The sequence below is a fragment of the Tachypleus tridentatus genome, chromosome 7, assembly GCF_004210375.1.
Source record: "Tachypleus tridentatus isolate NWPU-2018 chromosome 7, ASM421037v1, whole genome shotgun sequence".
Lineage (NCBI taxonomy): Eukaryota > Metazoa > Arthropoda > Merostomata > Xiphosura > Limulidae > Tachypleus > Tachypleus tridentatus.
Window position 1 is genome coordinate 75,295,477 of NC_134831.1, and position 14,072 is coordinate 75,309,548.

At 35.1% G+C, this 14,072-nt stretch overlaps 1 protein-coding gene across 1 annotated transcript in view; it reads left to right on the forward strand.

The window, feature by feature from the left end:
* Positions 1 to 11,826: 11,826 nt before the first annotated feature.
* The window catches only part of LOC143255999 (dual specificity calcium/calmodulin-dependent 3',5'-cyclic nucleotide phosphodiesterase 1A-like), a 463,989-nt gene continuing 461,743 nt past the window's right edge, over positions 11,827 to 14,072 (forward strand). Inside the window, exon 1 of the mRNA XM_076512519.1 lies at positions 11,827 to 11,912. The gene's annotated coding sequence lies outside the window, so the exon portion shown is untranslated. The remainder of the gene's footprint in view (positions 11,913 to 14,072) is intronic.

Below are 14,072 nucleotides of genomic sequence, written 5' to 3' on the forward strand. Positions count from 1 at the left end.
AGAAGCACATATACTTGATCACCAGTATAGAACTCCATTCACCCCCCTGTAGCTTGGCGATAATTCTGAAGGCTTATAATGCTAAAAAACGTGGACTTGTTTGAGAATAAAGGGGTAATGGGCTATTTTTCTGTCACAGCCTGACATGGCCAAGCGTGTTAAGGCGTGCGACTCGTAATCTGAGGGTTGCGGGTTCGCATCCCCGTCGCGCCAAACATGCTCGCCCTTTCAGCCGTGGGGGCGTTATAATGTGACGGTCAATCCCACTATTCGATGGTAAAAGAGTAGCCCAAGAGTTGGCGGTGGGTGGTGATGACTAGCTGCCTTCCCTCTAGTCTTACACTGCTAAAGTAAGAATGGCTAGGACATATAGCCCTCGTGTAGCTTTGCGCGAAATTCAAAACGAAAACCAAACAACCAAACCAAACCTTATCCCTGGGGGGGGGGTAGGTATAAACTCCTTTTAAAAGTTGCATGTGTTGTTAACAGTATCAGTATATCATCTAAAGAGAACTGATTATAGTAATATATAAAACTATATTTTACTTACAATTCGAAGCTAATCCAGGATTGAATCACATTCAAAGTTTCTATGTAAAAATTATAAGAAATTTGAAAGAGAATTAAAAAAAAAAAATCCATTTTGTCCACTTTACTTTGCGTGTAGTAAACCTTTGGAAACTTTTCGAAGGATCAATAGCTAAAAACTTTTGTTTCTGTATTCGTCTGCTGATTACATAGCACTTTAGAGAAAAAATATCGTTCTTTCTAGAACTTGTCACCGCCCATGCTGTTAAATAGAGAACTCTGTAGCTAGCTGATAGAAATAGGAAAGGTTAATTATTCAAGGCTTACCACTATTATTCGTACTTCTACACATCTTTTGAATAATAGAATGGTTAGCCATACTTAGACTCATTTAGCATCTGAGAAACAACTGGATATTAAAACTTCTTTTAGTGTTTCCTGTTATATATATATATACTTTAGTCATTTAACGGTTCTAAAATAGAACTGTTCATTCAAAGTAATCGAAATAAAATTAAAACCCTTTTGTAACTATTTCTGACATGACTTATTATTAGCTTGAATAGGAATGGCTATTCCTATGTAATAGGATATGTAACTCTGCACTGTATATATATATATCAGATAAAATATGATTTTATGTCTTTTCTTGAAGGAGCTTAAAGATTTAGGTCCAAGACACTAGTCATGCAACTTTTTTATATTTACATTCGAGACCAACAACACAGTGATTATTAACAAATACTTCCTTCTCAAATTGCAAAATCTGTTGTCTAGATCCGTATTATACGGATCCGTTTTGGTTTGGTTTGTTTTGAATTTTGCGCTGAGCTACACGAGGGCTATCTGCGCTAGCCGTCCCTAATTTTGCAGTGCAAGACTAGAGGAAAGGCAGCTAAAGTCATCACCATCCACCACCAACTCTTGGGGTACTCTTTTACCAACGAATAGTGGAATTGATCATCACATTATAACACCTCCACGACTGAAAGAACGAGCATGTTTAGTGGGACTGGAATTCGAACCCGCAACTATCAGAGTTTAAGACGATGGCCCTAACTACCTGGCTTTGTCCGACCCTGCCAATAAGGTCAACACGATTACTACATATCAAATATACACAAATACTGTTCAGTTCTTTTTATCAGGCTGTCGCACATGAAATGTCGGATTTTTAAATGAAAATGTGAAACAAGTACATATTTTTCTTGTTTACTTTATTTATTTAAAATAAGCTCCTTTAGAAGCAATACTCTTCTGCCGATGAGTTGTAAGTTTGAAAATGTTGTCTTTAAATAATCTGGCGTCCTTTGACACAACGAAGTTTTCAAAAGCATTTCCAACTGACCGTTGGTTTGCATACTTTTTTTACTTTAAAAACGATCCAAACGTTTAACAGTGATGATATGTAGGGGAAAGATATGATGAAAATAATGGATTAGATAAAGTTTCATACTGAAGTTCGTTTAGTGTTTCGACTGAATGTGTGAGGCACGAGGTCGAGCCTTGTCACGAAGCACTATGGGTCCACTGTGATTGGCTGTTGGTAGAAGCTTACGTGACATCTGGTGACGCATAATTTCAAGTTCCTAACAATATTTCTTTGTTGTGATTGTTTATTTTGGGTTTAAGAATGAATCACACCTACTGACGACCACCAAACACTGACCGTAAGCTTCTTAGGATGAAGAGCTGATTTAGTATATGGATTTGTGCTTCATAGTGAAGTCACTGTCCGGATGGTCGTTGATTTCGAAACAAAAATCCATTTTTCATGACAGGTGACAATTCTATGGAGAAACGGGTTATTTTTGTTGCAAGTAGGGAGTGAAGAACAAATTTCAACTCGCTTTGTTTCAGGTTTTTCAGTCAATTTATGAGGTACCAATTGGTTCAAGATGTCGGGAAATTGTTGAATAATGAGCATTAAGTTTGTCAGCCAGCTCTTTCACTGGTTGGCTGGTATCCGTGGCTGGTATCCGATTAATTTTTATAGTTATCTGTTTGGAATTAAGCACAAAGATACACAATGGTCTATTTGAGTTCTGCCCACCACGAGCATCGAAACCCAGTTTCTAGCGTTGTAAGTGAGCAGACGTACTGCTGTTCCACTAGGGGGCTATCTATTTAACTAAGGCCTTAATTCTTCCTCATTAATGGCTATCTGATGCTGTTCCACTAGGGGGCTATCTATTTAACTAAGGCCTTAATTCTTCCTCATTAATGGCTATCTGAGGGAGATACCTTAAGGTTCATTTTCAAGGCTTATGACACCAGAGCGAAATCTTCTAAACCAACGCTATGTTGTTCGCTCATCAGCTGTGCCATCACCAAATGCATGATTGATATTACGAACTGCCGTCGTCGTATTATGTCCAAGCTTAAATTCGTACAAAAAAATTACACTAATATAAATTTTATCCATGGTGACACATATCAATATAAATATAATTTAGTTTCTGAAATAAGAAAAATAAAGTAAGACTGAATTATGACAGATTTACGACAATGCTTTTCTCCAAACCACAAAAAATTGAGTTTGAAATTTGCACGTGAAAATCCAACATTTCATATGCAACAGCTTGATACATTGATTTTAAATAGAAATGTTGAAGTTTTGTAATTATAAAGAAAACTGCCCATAATTTAGGATAGCAATTATCTCTTTGCCTTTAGTTTTTGATCTATAACTATATAGATTAAAAGTCCTGACTGCCTTTTTGTAATAGTTGAAATTTGAAAATTTCCAAAAGATGATGATACCTAAAACTGTCTCTTTCTGCATCGATTTCTCTTGCAATGAAACATTTATTGCAGGGTAATAGTTCACAGCCAAAGCCATTGCATACAACACCATTTATAATGAACGAAGTTGCTGTAAGGCCTATGGTAACTGTGGCTACTATATACGTAAACACCAGCTATAATATTTCAGAATAGACTGGTGGCAAAACGTTAAAATTTTGAATCATGGGAATGGAATAGGAAGTGAGATCCACGTATTTACAGGCAGTAGAGATGTCATCCAAATAAATTGCTATTCCGATAATGTTCGTTATGAGGCAAAATAGAACAATAGATTTAAAGTCCCATAAGATCAGTAAATAAAATAGAAAACTCTTTGGATGTCAGTTAAATAATCTCAAAGGGTATTAAAACGTTTATTAAAATAAAGTAAAGAACAAGGTTTAGACCTTTTTTAGTCATCTTCAGGTTAGCAAAGAGATATTAATTAGTTAGCTTTATGGTTTAACTTATTTTCATATAAAACTTTAGCAAAAACTTTTAAAAAAAGCATTCGATTTTAAAACTACTATATTTAAGGCATGCAAAATAATGTTAATCATTTTTCTTCGGGTTCTTCCGATTTCATAAAGCAGTCGGGTTAATGAAGGAATTCTCTTAAGCAAGATTTTATGCACTAATTAAAACATTTTGTGTCCTTCGTACATGTAAACATTAAATAATTAATTTTCTATCTGAATAGTTTAACCATATGACAAAATAACCAAAACCAACTCATCCTGCTTTTCTTAAGTTATTAAAAGTGCATAACATTATACAAAAATAACTGCAGAGTATATTTCGTTTTCTTTAGCATTAACTAAATATTATTAAAATTCTTAACTCATATTCAAAACAAACTCACAATATTTATATGGAATGTACGACATAAAAATATCCTGGTCAATGGCATTTACGGACGTATTCTCATATATATATATATATATATAAAGCAAAACTAAACATGAATAATTGTTGTTTGATAATGGTCTCTCTATTACACCCTCTTTCAATAGGTTTAACAACAAAATAATAGAAACACCAATAACGTAAGAATGAATTAACCTGAACCGCCATCTAAGTCTGAACCGTCTTCAAAGCTACATGCATCAGTGCACTGCTAAGACATTGAGCAAAAAGTGAATATAGCTAGATGTAACAATTATATTATAGCATATTAGGTCAACAATAGGATACGAAATTGACGTTGTTGCACGAACATATCATAAGGATCGTTGGTGTAGAATAACACGAACCATCTCTGGACAGAAAACTGACGTTGTTGCATGAACATATCATAAGGATCGTCGGTGTAGAATAACACGAACCATCTCTGGACAGAAAACTGACGTTGTTGCATGAACATATCATAAGGACCGTTGGTGTAGAATAACACGAACCATCTCTGGACAGAAAACTGACGTTGTTGCATAAACATATCATAAGGATCGTCGGGTAGAATAACACGAACCATCTCTGGACAGAAAACTGACGTTGTTGCATGAACATATCATAAGAATCGTTGGTGAAGAATAATATGAACCATCTCTAGACAGGAAACTGACGTTGTTGCATGAACATATCATAAGGATCGTTGGTGAAGAATAACATGAATCATCTCTGGACAAGAAACTGACGTTGTTGCATGAACATATCATAAGGATCGTTGGTGTAGAATAACACGAACCTTCTCTAGACAGGAAACTGACGTTGTTGCATGAACATATCATAAGGATCGTTGGTGAAGAATAACATGAATCATCTCTGGACAAGAAACTGACGATGTTGCATGAACATATCACAAGGATCCTTGGTGTAGAATAACATGAATAATTTCTGGGCAGGGAATTGATGATATCATAATGATCATTGGAGTATAGAAAAGTTAGTTTTATTAAGTTTTGTAGCTGATAGAGAAACATTTTCCTGTTTTTTTTTGTTTTTGGTTTTATTTGTCCAAACTTGAATTTCAGAAAAGAAAACATGACACAGAGGCATAATCTTAATATCTAAGTCAAACAAAGTATACGTCTAACGCAAACATCAGATTGCTACCATAGTATGTGACTTTGTATGTATGCTACAGTTACTGTGTTTCAGTTATAATACATGCGGCATAAATCAGGTAAATTATAAATTATAATAATAGCTATAAGTATGTACAATACAGATTTTATTTATACCTTTACATCAGGGATTCACTCTATTTCAATATTCCATCTGCATTTATGTCCCCTATAGAACTCACCACTTAAGTCTATTTAACATTTACTGACTTAACTCCCAGATCTTACTTTTTTACCTCGTTATAAGACAAGTAGAACGCAACATAGATAACATCCTACCTTCGTGTAAATCATAGAATATAAGGAAAAAGTCCCATGCTGGTACAGCGGTAAGTCTACGGTAGGCTCAGCAGATAGTCCGATGTGGCTTTGCTATAAGAAAACACACACAAACACACATACTCAAGGATAAAATTAAAATAATTGCACCATGGAAATTTTAAACCAAAAATAGATGTTTCTAAATGTAAAATTCAGCTTTGTACACGAAACCAGATTGTTTGACCTACCAATAGGGCATGCAAAGAGGAGCCTAGGGTGGAACTCTTGCTGCATGCAAATCTTCAAGCACCAGAAGAGAATAGAGCTTCTCACAAACATTTTTCATAAAGAGATTTAGATTCCACCTTTCCAAATATAAACCCCGACTAAAAACACGTGCCCTACTAAATTCGTCTTCTAAGTAGACTGATTATTGTTTCTGTTTGTTTTAATTTTCGCGCAAGTATTATTCGAGTACTATCTGCGCTAGCCGTCTCTAATTAGCAGTTCCAGACTAGAAGGTTGCGAGTTCGAATCACCCTTACACCAAACATTCTCACTCTTTCAGCCGTGGGGGCATTATAATGTGATGATCAATCCCATTATTCGTTGGTAAAAGAGTAGCCCAAGAGTTGGCGGTGGGTGGTGATGACTAGCTGCCTTCCCTCTAGTCTTACATTGCAAAATTATGGACTGCTGGTGCAGACAACCTTCATGTAGCTTTGCGTGAAATTCAAAACAAACAAACAAACAGACAAAATTAGACTAGAGGGAAGGTTGCTGTTCAATGCCACTCACTGTCAGCTCCTGGGCTACCCTTTTACCAACAAATAGTGGAATTGAGTGTCATGTTTAATATGCCTTTATGGCTGGATTAGTGAACATGTTCAGTGACGATATTCGAACCTGCGACCCGCAAATTGCGAGACGAGCGCCTTAACCACCAGACCAAACTTGCTATTAAAACTCGAATGTTGATAGCATGAAAATAATTCCAACTTTTGCTTTTTGATTTGGTTTGTATGGGATTGTGTTTTTTTTCATTTGTATTTGTCAAAATGTTTATTTAGTTTGCATTTAAGCTGTACAACGGCTATCAGTTCTGTGCCTACCACGGATATCGAAACCGAGTTTTTAGCTTGTTTGTTTGTTTTTTAAGTGTGATAATTTGCGAGAGAAGATGGCGCCAGCAGTTTCCATCTTCGGGGAATATCATATCACATAATTTTAGTGTCAGTTTTACTTCTATTTTATGATTACGAAAGTAGGAAATACAAGAAGTTCTAGGGTTTTGAAGAAGGACAAAAAGTGCTTGTAAACTGGTTACTAAGACTTCCAAAATTTTCCCTCTCAGTCATGATTACACTTCCCCTGACAGAGAATCGTTTACGTATGTTTATCGTGTGACATTTAACAGGAGTTAAATATAACTAAAGTGTCATCGAATAGTCATTATCGCAGTTAAACACCACAAAGTCCTCATCTTTAATAGCTTCTGCGAACCAGCAATTTTGTTGTAATGGGTTCTTTCGTTAAAGAGGTTTGGAGTACAAGCTGACATTTGACGATTCGCTGTCGTGTATGCCTTAAAGTTTAAATGTAATAAAATGTATTATTACCTTCAAATTTTTGGTTCCATTTCATATGCGACAGTAGAGAATAAGTTGTCATTATAGCTGTTACAACGAGTTTGCTTTATCTAGAGCTATATGAAGTAAGTAGAAATATTAAACTTCTTTCCTACTTTACTTTTATCATTTAGAATATTGAATTGACTATATATATAAGACAGCATTATCTGATGGCCATATAAAAAGAATTACCCATGATACGCATTGAACATTTCGTATATCTGTATTTCAACTTTCATCCCATTATTAATAGAATCGCGTATTAAATATTTTACAACGTACGCGGTTGACATGAATAATTACGAATAACATTCAGTCATAAACATGTTATAAAACGATTTTAATGCACTCAGCAGCACGTTTTTTTTTTAATGTGAAGTTTGTTCGTTCGTTTTGAATTTCGCGCAAAGCTACAGTATGGTTATTTGCGCTAGCCGTCCTAATTTAGTAGTCAAGTCGTAATCTGAGGATTGCGAATTCGAATCCTCGTTACACCAAGCATACTCGCCCTTTCAGCCATGGAGCCACTATAAAGTGACGGTCAATCCTGCTAATTCGTGGTGAAATAGTAGACCGAGAGTTAGCGGTGGGTGGTGATGACTAACTGTTTTCCCTCTAGCTTTACATTGCTAAATTATGGACGGCTAACACAGATAGCTCTAATGTAGCTTTGCGCGAAATTCAAAATGCAAACAGATGGCACAATAGACATATTCCCTGTTTTTTTAATGCAACATCCCTTCCCTTGTTGGACTCAACAGAGAGCCCGATGTGGCTTTACTATAAGAAAACACATACACATACATACACACATAGCATTTTCTTTCGAAACTGTATTTGACATATTAAACAGTAATCTATTCTCTCAGTAATTGTACAGGTATTTTAAACGGGATACTAAATAGTGTTATTGATAGAACTTAGCTTATTTACTGCTTCTTGGAATATAGTGCTCAATACTTTCATTAACGCCCTCTACTTTCACAATGTTGTATTGCCAAATTAAATAACATTATTTGAATATTGTACACAATGTATTAAAAAATACTTTTCTAGTACTGTAGAAGATAACTGAATGACAATATGTTTTTCAAAAATGCTTGTTTGTTTGGAATTAAGCACATAGCTACATAATGGGCTCTCTATAATCTGCCCACCACGGTATCGAAACCCGGTTTCTAGTGGTTTGAGTTTGTGCGATTGAGGGGCGCCAGAAATTAACTGGAAATATTAAAACCACACACATATTCATTTAATATTGTTATCGATCATCGAAATACCCCAAACATTCGCAGAAACGTTAAAAATATTCGTCACGAAAAATCACCAACGAGATTTGTGACAGTAATCGTGAAGAAAACTTCTTATTGTTTTACGATCACATAAACGAAAGTTAAATTATAAAGTCTAAAATTTTGAATTTAGGATATAAGTTTTATTGAAATATTTTCCTACAAAATTAGTGGGATAAATAGAATGCACCAAAATTTGAAATTATTGTCTTATTTATTTTACTAATAAAATCTGTTTATAGAAAAGGTACACAATGATGTATCCATGCTTTGTTCACCACGGGTATCAAAAACCCGGGTTCTCCGCTGGTACAGAGGGAAGTCTACGGATTTAAAACGCTAAAATCAGAGGTTCGAATCCCCTCAGTGGACTCAGTAGATAGCCTGAGGTTGCTTTGCTATAAGAACACACACGCACTCAAAACCTTGGTTTCTAGCGTTGTAAGTACGCAGGCGTGCGGCTGTGCCACTGGAGGACACATAAAATATAGAGGTTTGTTTGTATGTTAGTTTTGTTTGTTTGTTTTCAATTTTGCGTAAAGTTATTCAAGGGTTATCTGCGCTGGCCACTCCTAACTTTTAAGTGATAGTTTAGAGGAAAGGTGGCTATTGAACACCGCCCACCGCTAAATGTTCGGGAATTCTTTATCAACGAATAGAGGGGTTAACCGTTGCGTTATAACGCCGCCACAGTTAGAAAGACGAGCACAAGATACGAAACTGCTCCCTTCAGATTACTCGTCTGATGCCTTGACCACCAGTAACTGTCAGACCCTTTGTTAACCGGACCCCAATTTTCAAGTAATAGACTGGAAAATGTAGCTAGGGAACAGTGAAATAGTGGAATTTGATTGTCATTCTTATAACCCTCCCATTACCAATGGCTCCATAAATGGGAGACCGATTTTTTTTTTTAACAACAGGACGCGAATCATGGCACACTAACCCTATGTCATTCCCTGCCTAAATGTAGAAGCTAATTTTACGGTTTGTTGAAATTGTTACTAAAACATCAAATAATAACAGGGGTTGTTTTAAAGACAGAAATAATTGAATTAACAATAACAGCGCCTCCTTTAGTTAGTTTTGAGAATTATATATCTGTGGGACTTACAACGATAGAAACCAAGACTCGTTACCCGTGGTAAGCAGAGAACTGGTAGTCCTTTGTGTAGCTTGATGCTTAACTTCAAACAAATAAAATATTTTGAGGAAGCTGATAATTATAACAAAAATGATAATTCTAACAATAATAATAATTCTGACAATAAATGATGAAATAAAGCGTTGCAACTGGTCTTCACCCTTGCTTCCAGGCAAACTGTGAATGAATATAACTTAAGCAGTTCGTATTGGCTCAAGGATAAGTTTGGTTTGATTTGTTTTGAATTTCACTTCAAGCTACGCAAGAGCTATCTGCGCTAGCCGTCCATAATTTCGCAGTGTAAGACTAGAGGGAATGCAGCTAGTCATCACCACCCACCGCCAGCTCTTGGGCTACTCTTTTACCAACGAGTAGTGGGATTGACAGCACATTATAACGTCCCCACGGCTGAAAGGGAGACCATGTTTGGTGTGACTGGAGTTCGAACCCGCGACCCTAAGATTATGAGTCGAGTGCCTTAACCAACTGGCCGTGCCGTGCCCCTCAAGGATGTCAGTCTTGTTTGCGCTTGAGCAAATGCTAAAAATCCTTTCAAGTGTGGAACGAAATGTTAAAACTTGAAATTATAAAACCCTCATTCTCATAAAATGTTTCATGTGCACAAACTTTGTAGGTGCTCTTATTTTGTGCTAATAAGTAGCATTGGAATAAGCTTGTTTGTTTGTTTGAAGTTAAGCAGAAAGCTACACAAGATACGTAGTTAGTTGTGATCTGCTCACCACGGGTATTTAACCCAAATGTCTGGCGTTGTAAGTCCGGAGACATACCACTGTGTCACTGGAGTGCATCGATTAGGCAGTTTTCTGATTTAAGGTTTATTTATTCAAAGAAACTTCAGACTAAATTGAGGAAATAATTGGATGTAGCATTAAGAAAAAAACACTTGTATTTAATTCAAAGTGCTTATCAGATATATATGTGTATATATAGAGCATGAATTCGTAAAATTTCTTTTGTCTATATAACGACACTGATATTACTAGTACTCTAACAAATTTCACATAGACATCTGATATCTCGTCCATTTTCTTCAAACACGCCCATTTCTCAACGTTACGAAGCAAACCTAGCAAAACTGCTACTTCGCGCACGTCCTCTAGTAGGTAATCTACTAAAATGTCAAAAGTGAATGATAATGTCAGAGACTTCTTGCGTGATGTTGAATATTAGCAAAGAAAGGTAGGAGCTGTAAATTTATTTGCTTTAGTATTGTTGTCAAACAGACAATAATTTGTTATTTGTGTATGAAATATTTTGTACTCTTTAATGTATTTAGCAAGGTGTATTGCACAAAATACTTTATAAGCACACTAAATATTTCCAATCAGGCTTACAAAACTGACACTTTAAAAAATAGGGTTAGCTAATCCATTTGATACTCGTGTAAGTAAATAAAATAATGCATCATTAAGATCATGTTATATCAAACCAAAATAACAACAAAAAATACCTTGTTTGCTTTATCATATTTTACAGTTATCGAATATTAATTGTTAATTATTTTCTTACAAACCAAAGAAATCATTTACAACTTATGTAAATGTATGCTCCATGCCAGTCTTCATTTACCGTTCACTAACTGTAAATCTATGTTTGATGTCAATAAAAATGTGTGAGCTACTTCAGTCTTCACTCGACATTCGCTACTATTGTAAATGTGTGTGTTCTGTATTCACCACAACTGTAACTGTGTACTATGTATCAGCTTTCATGTAACATTCATCACAACTGTAACTGTAACTGTGTATTTTGTATCGGCTTTCATATAACGTTCACCACAACTGTAACTGTGTACTATGTATCAGCTTTCATACAACATTCATCACAATTGTAACTGTGTATTTTGTATCAGCGTTCATGTAACGTTCATCACAACTGTAACTGTATGCTTAATACTAGTCCTCATACATAAGTGATAGAAACCGATAAGGTTAAAAACGAACAACAAGCCATCCAGTTAATTAACATAATCAACAAAACATAAAGCCAATAAACGGTAATATAAACATACTAGAAGCACTGCCAGAATATATTATATTTTACAATAATCCACGTGCTCAGCAAATGACACTGTCATTGATACTGTATTATTTACTTTTAATGGTTCAGCAGGTTGTGAGTTGGCGGCTGTTATGAAAGACTTGTTGGAACTCTTCATATTGGCGTACCATCTGCAAACTGAGAGGTATGGTAGAAATCTGTATCGGGTAAGGGATGTATCTTATGTAGACAATTAAAGAGTATAGGCTAACTGCTTCTCCCTGATAAACACCTGCCTCAGGAGTAAAATACTCTGAGTAGGTGCCCTCTACATTTACCTTATATTTTCTCTATTCTAAACAGTTTGTTAACCAACAAATAATACCTCGTGCTAGTTCCATTTCTAACATTTGGGACCTCAGATATGATTGTCAGATTGCCCTGGTGGTTAGAACGTTCTACTCACAACATGAAGGTCGCAGTTTCGAAACCTCTTTACCGAACATGCTCGTCCTTTCAGCTGTGGAAATATTATAATGTTACAATCAATCTTAATATTCGTTAGTAAAAGAGTAACCAAAGAGTTGTTGATGTTTACCAGCTGTCATCCTTCTGGGCTATGACTACTAACTTAGGAACAGCTATCGAAATTCTGAACAAAACAGAGCCATCTATAATTATCCAGCAGAGCCATCTATAATTATTCAATTATTAGAAAAAAAAAGAACTGTTCATAGGAGCATCTGCGAATATTCAGGTGTCCCTCAACTGGTTAGCAACTCCAGTTATTTGTTGTGGTCTTTCAAGGATCTTAACAGATAAAATGTGCTTTCATTTGAGTGTTATCGTAGAGAAGTTGTGCTCGTTGTTTTAAATTTTCAGTTATTATTCTAAAAAAAGGTCGTTCACCAAATATTTTGTTTTATATACTTATCAGTTGTCATAGAATGATGATGGACAAGTATGTATTGACGTTTCTTTTTCATAACAAGCCTCACACTTGAAGTTTTAATAATTAAACTTCTTGTAACCATCATATTCACCCACAAACCCTTGGGATGCTATTATTTGACCAAATAAGCTAATCTGACTGTCACTCTTATGGCGTATCCACGGCCCGAAAGTACAGAACCATGAAAACTCAGGTTCACAGTTCACGCACACATTAACCATTGGACCACGTCCTCTTCCAAACAACACGATACTGAGTTAATAAAGAAGCTTAAATACATATTAGACTTATCAAACCACGATTAATCACCTTATAAAAATAATTTAAAAACTAATAAATAGCACCAAGTAAACCATAGGTACTTATCTTTACAGCACTTCTAGAAACTTTAATTTAGTTTTATTTTTGTCCTGGACTAATCGAATTCCTTCAGTTGCCTTTAAATAAATTTTTTCTAAACAGACTATAAGCGACAATTCAAACGTCTACAGAGAATCAAAGTAAATAACCAACATTTTGTTGAGTTTAAGTTCAGAAGTTTCTGTATTCATTAAGAAGTATTAAAATTACTAAGTTAATAAACTTCAAAGCTGAATACTTGTTTCTTTTTAAGAACATGTGAGTTCCTTCAACATTTAAAACCCATACTTGTATAAAAGGACTTTCTAACACTTATAGAAACAATACAATCAGATATGATTTGGCTTCATTCTGTTGAATTACATGCATGCAATCCAAATCCGAATTTTTGTTTCACGTTTTCTCTTTGCTCATAGATAAACAAGATTATGTTGTCGTTTTTTTTTAGGGTTTGTGGCTCAGCTCGAGTATATTTAACGAAAAACTCATTAAAACCTAGACTGATAATTAGGCTTAACAAAAATTATAGAATAAATGATAGTTTTCTTTCTCAAACGAGAAAGAATTAACATAAATATTTTCAGCTTGAGGCTGAATATGACGTCAGGAGGCCTAGGATTCGGCAGTTGATGAAGTTTTGCACTTTCAGTTATGGATACATTATAACAGTTTCCGTTTTTCATTTCAAAAATGGCAAAGCCCTCGTGATGACGGTTTCTCTGACTGACTGCCTTCCTTTTGGTCAGTAGCTCTAAATTAGAGATAGAAATACCTCAATCTTAAATTTTAATTTTTGGCCAGGCCGTTTAACTTATATGCGCATAAGATGGAGTTTAAGTTGAAAACTAATGCAATGTTAATTAAAACTAATGTAATGTTAATTAAAATTAATGTAATGTTAATTAAAATTAATGTAATGTTAATTAAAACTAATGCAATGTTAATTAAAACTAATGTAATGTTAATTAAAACTAATGTAATGTTAATTTTAAATGTTTAATTTCTATATCTATTGCTTACTTTTGCTCTTTCTAAATGTAAACATTTCTCCCA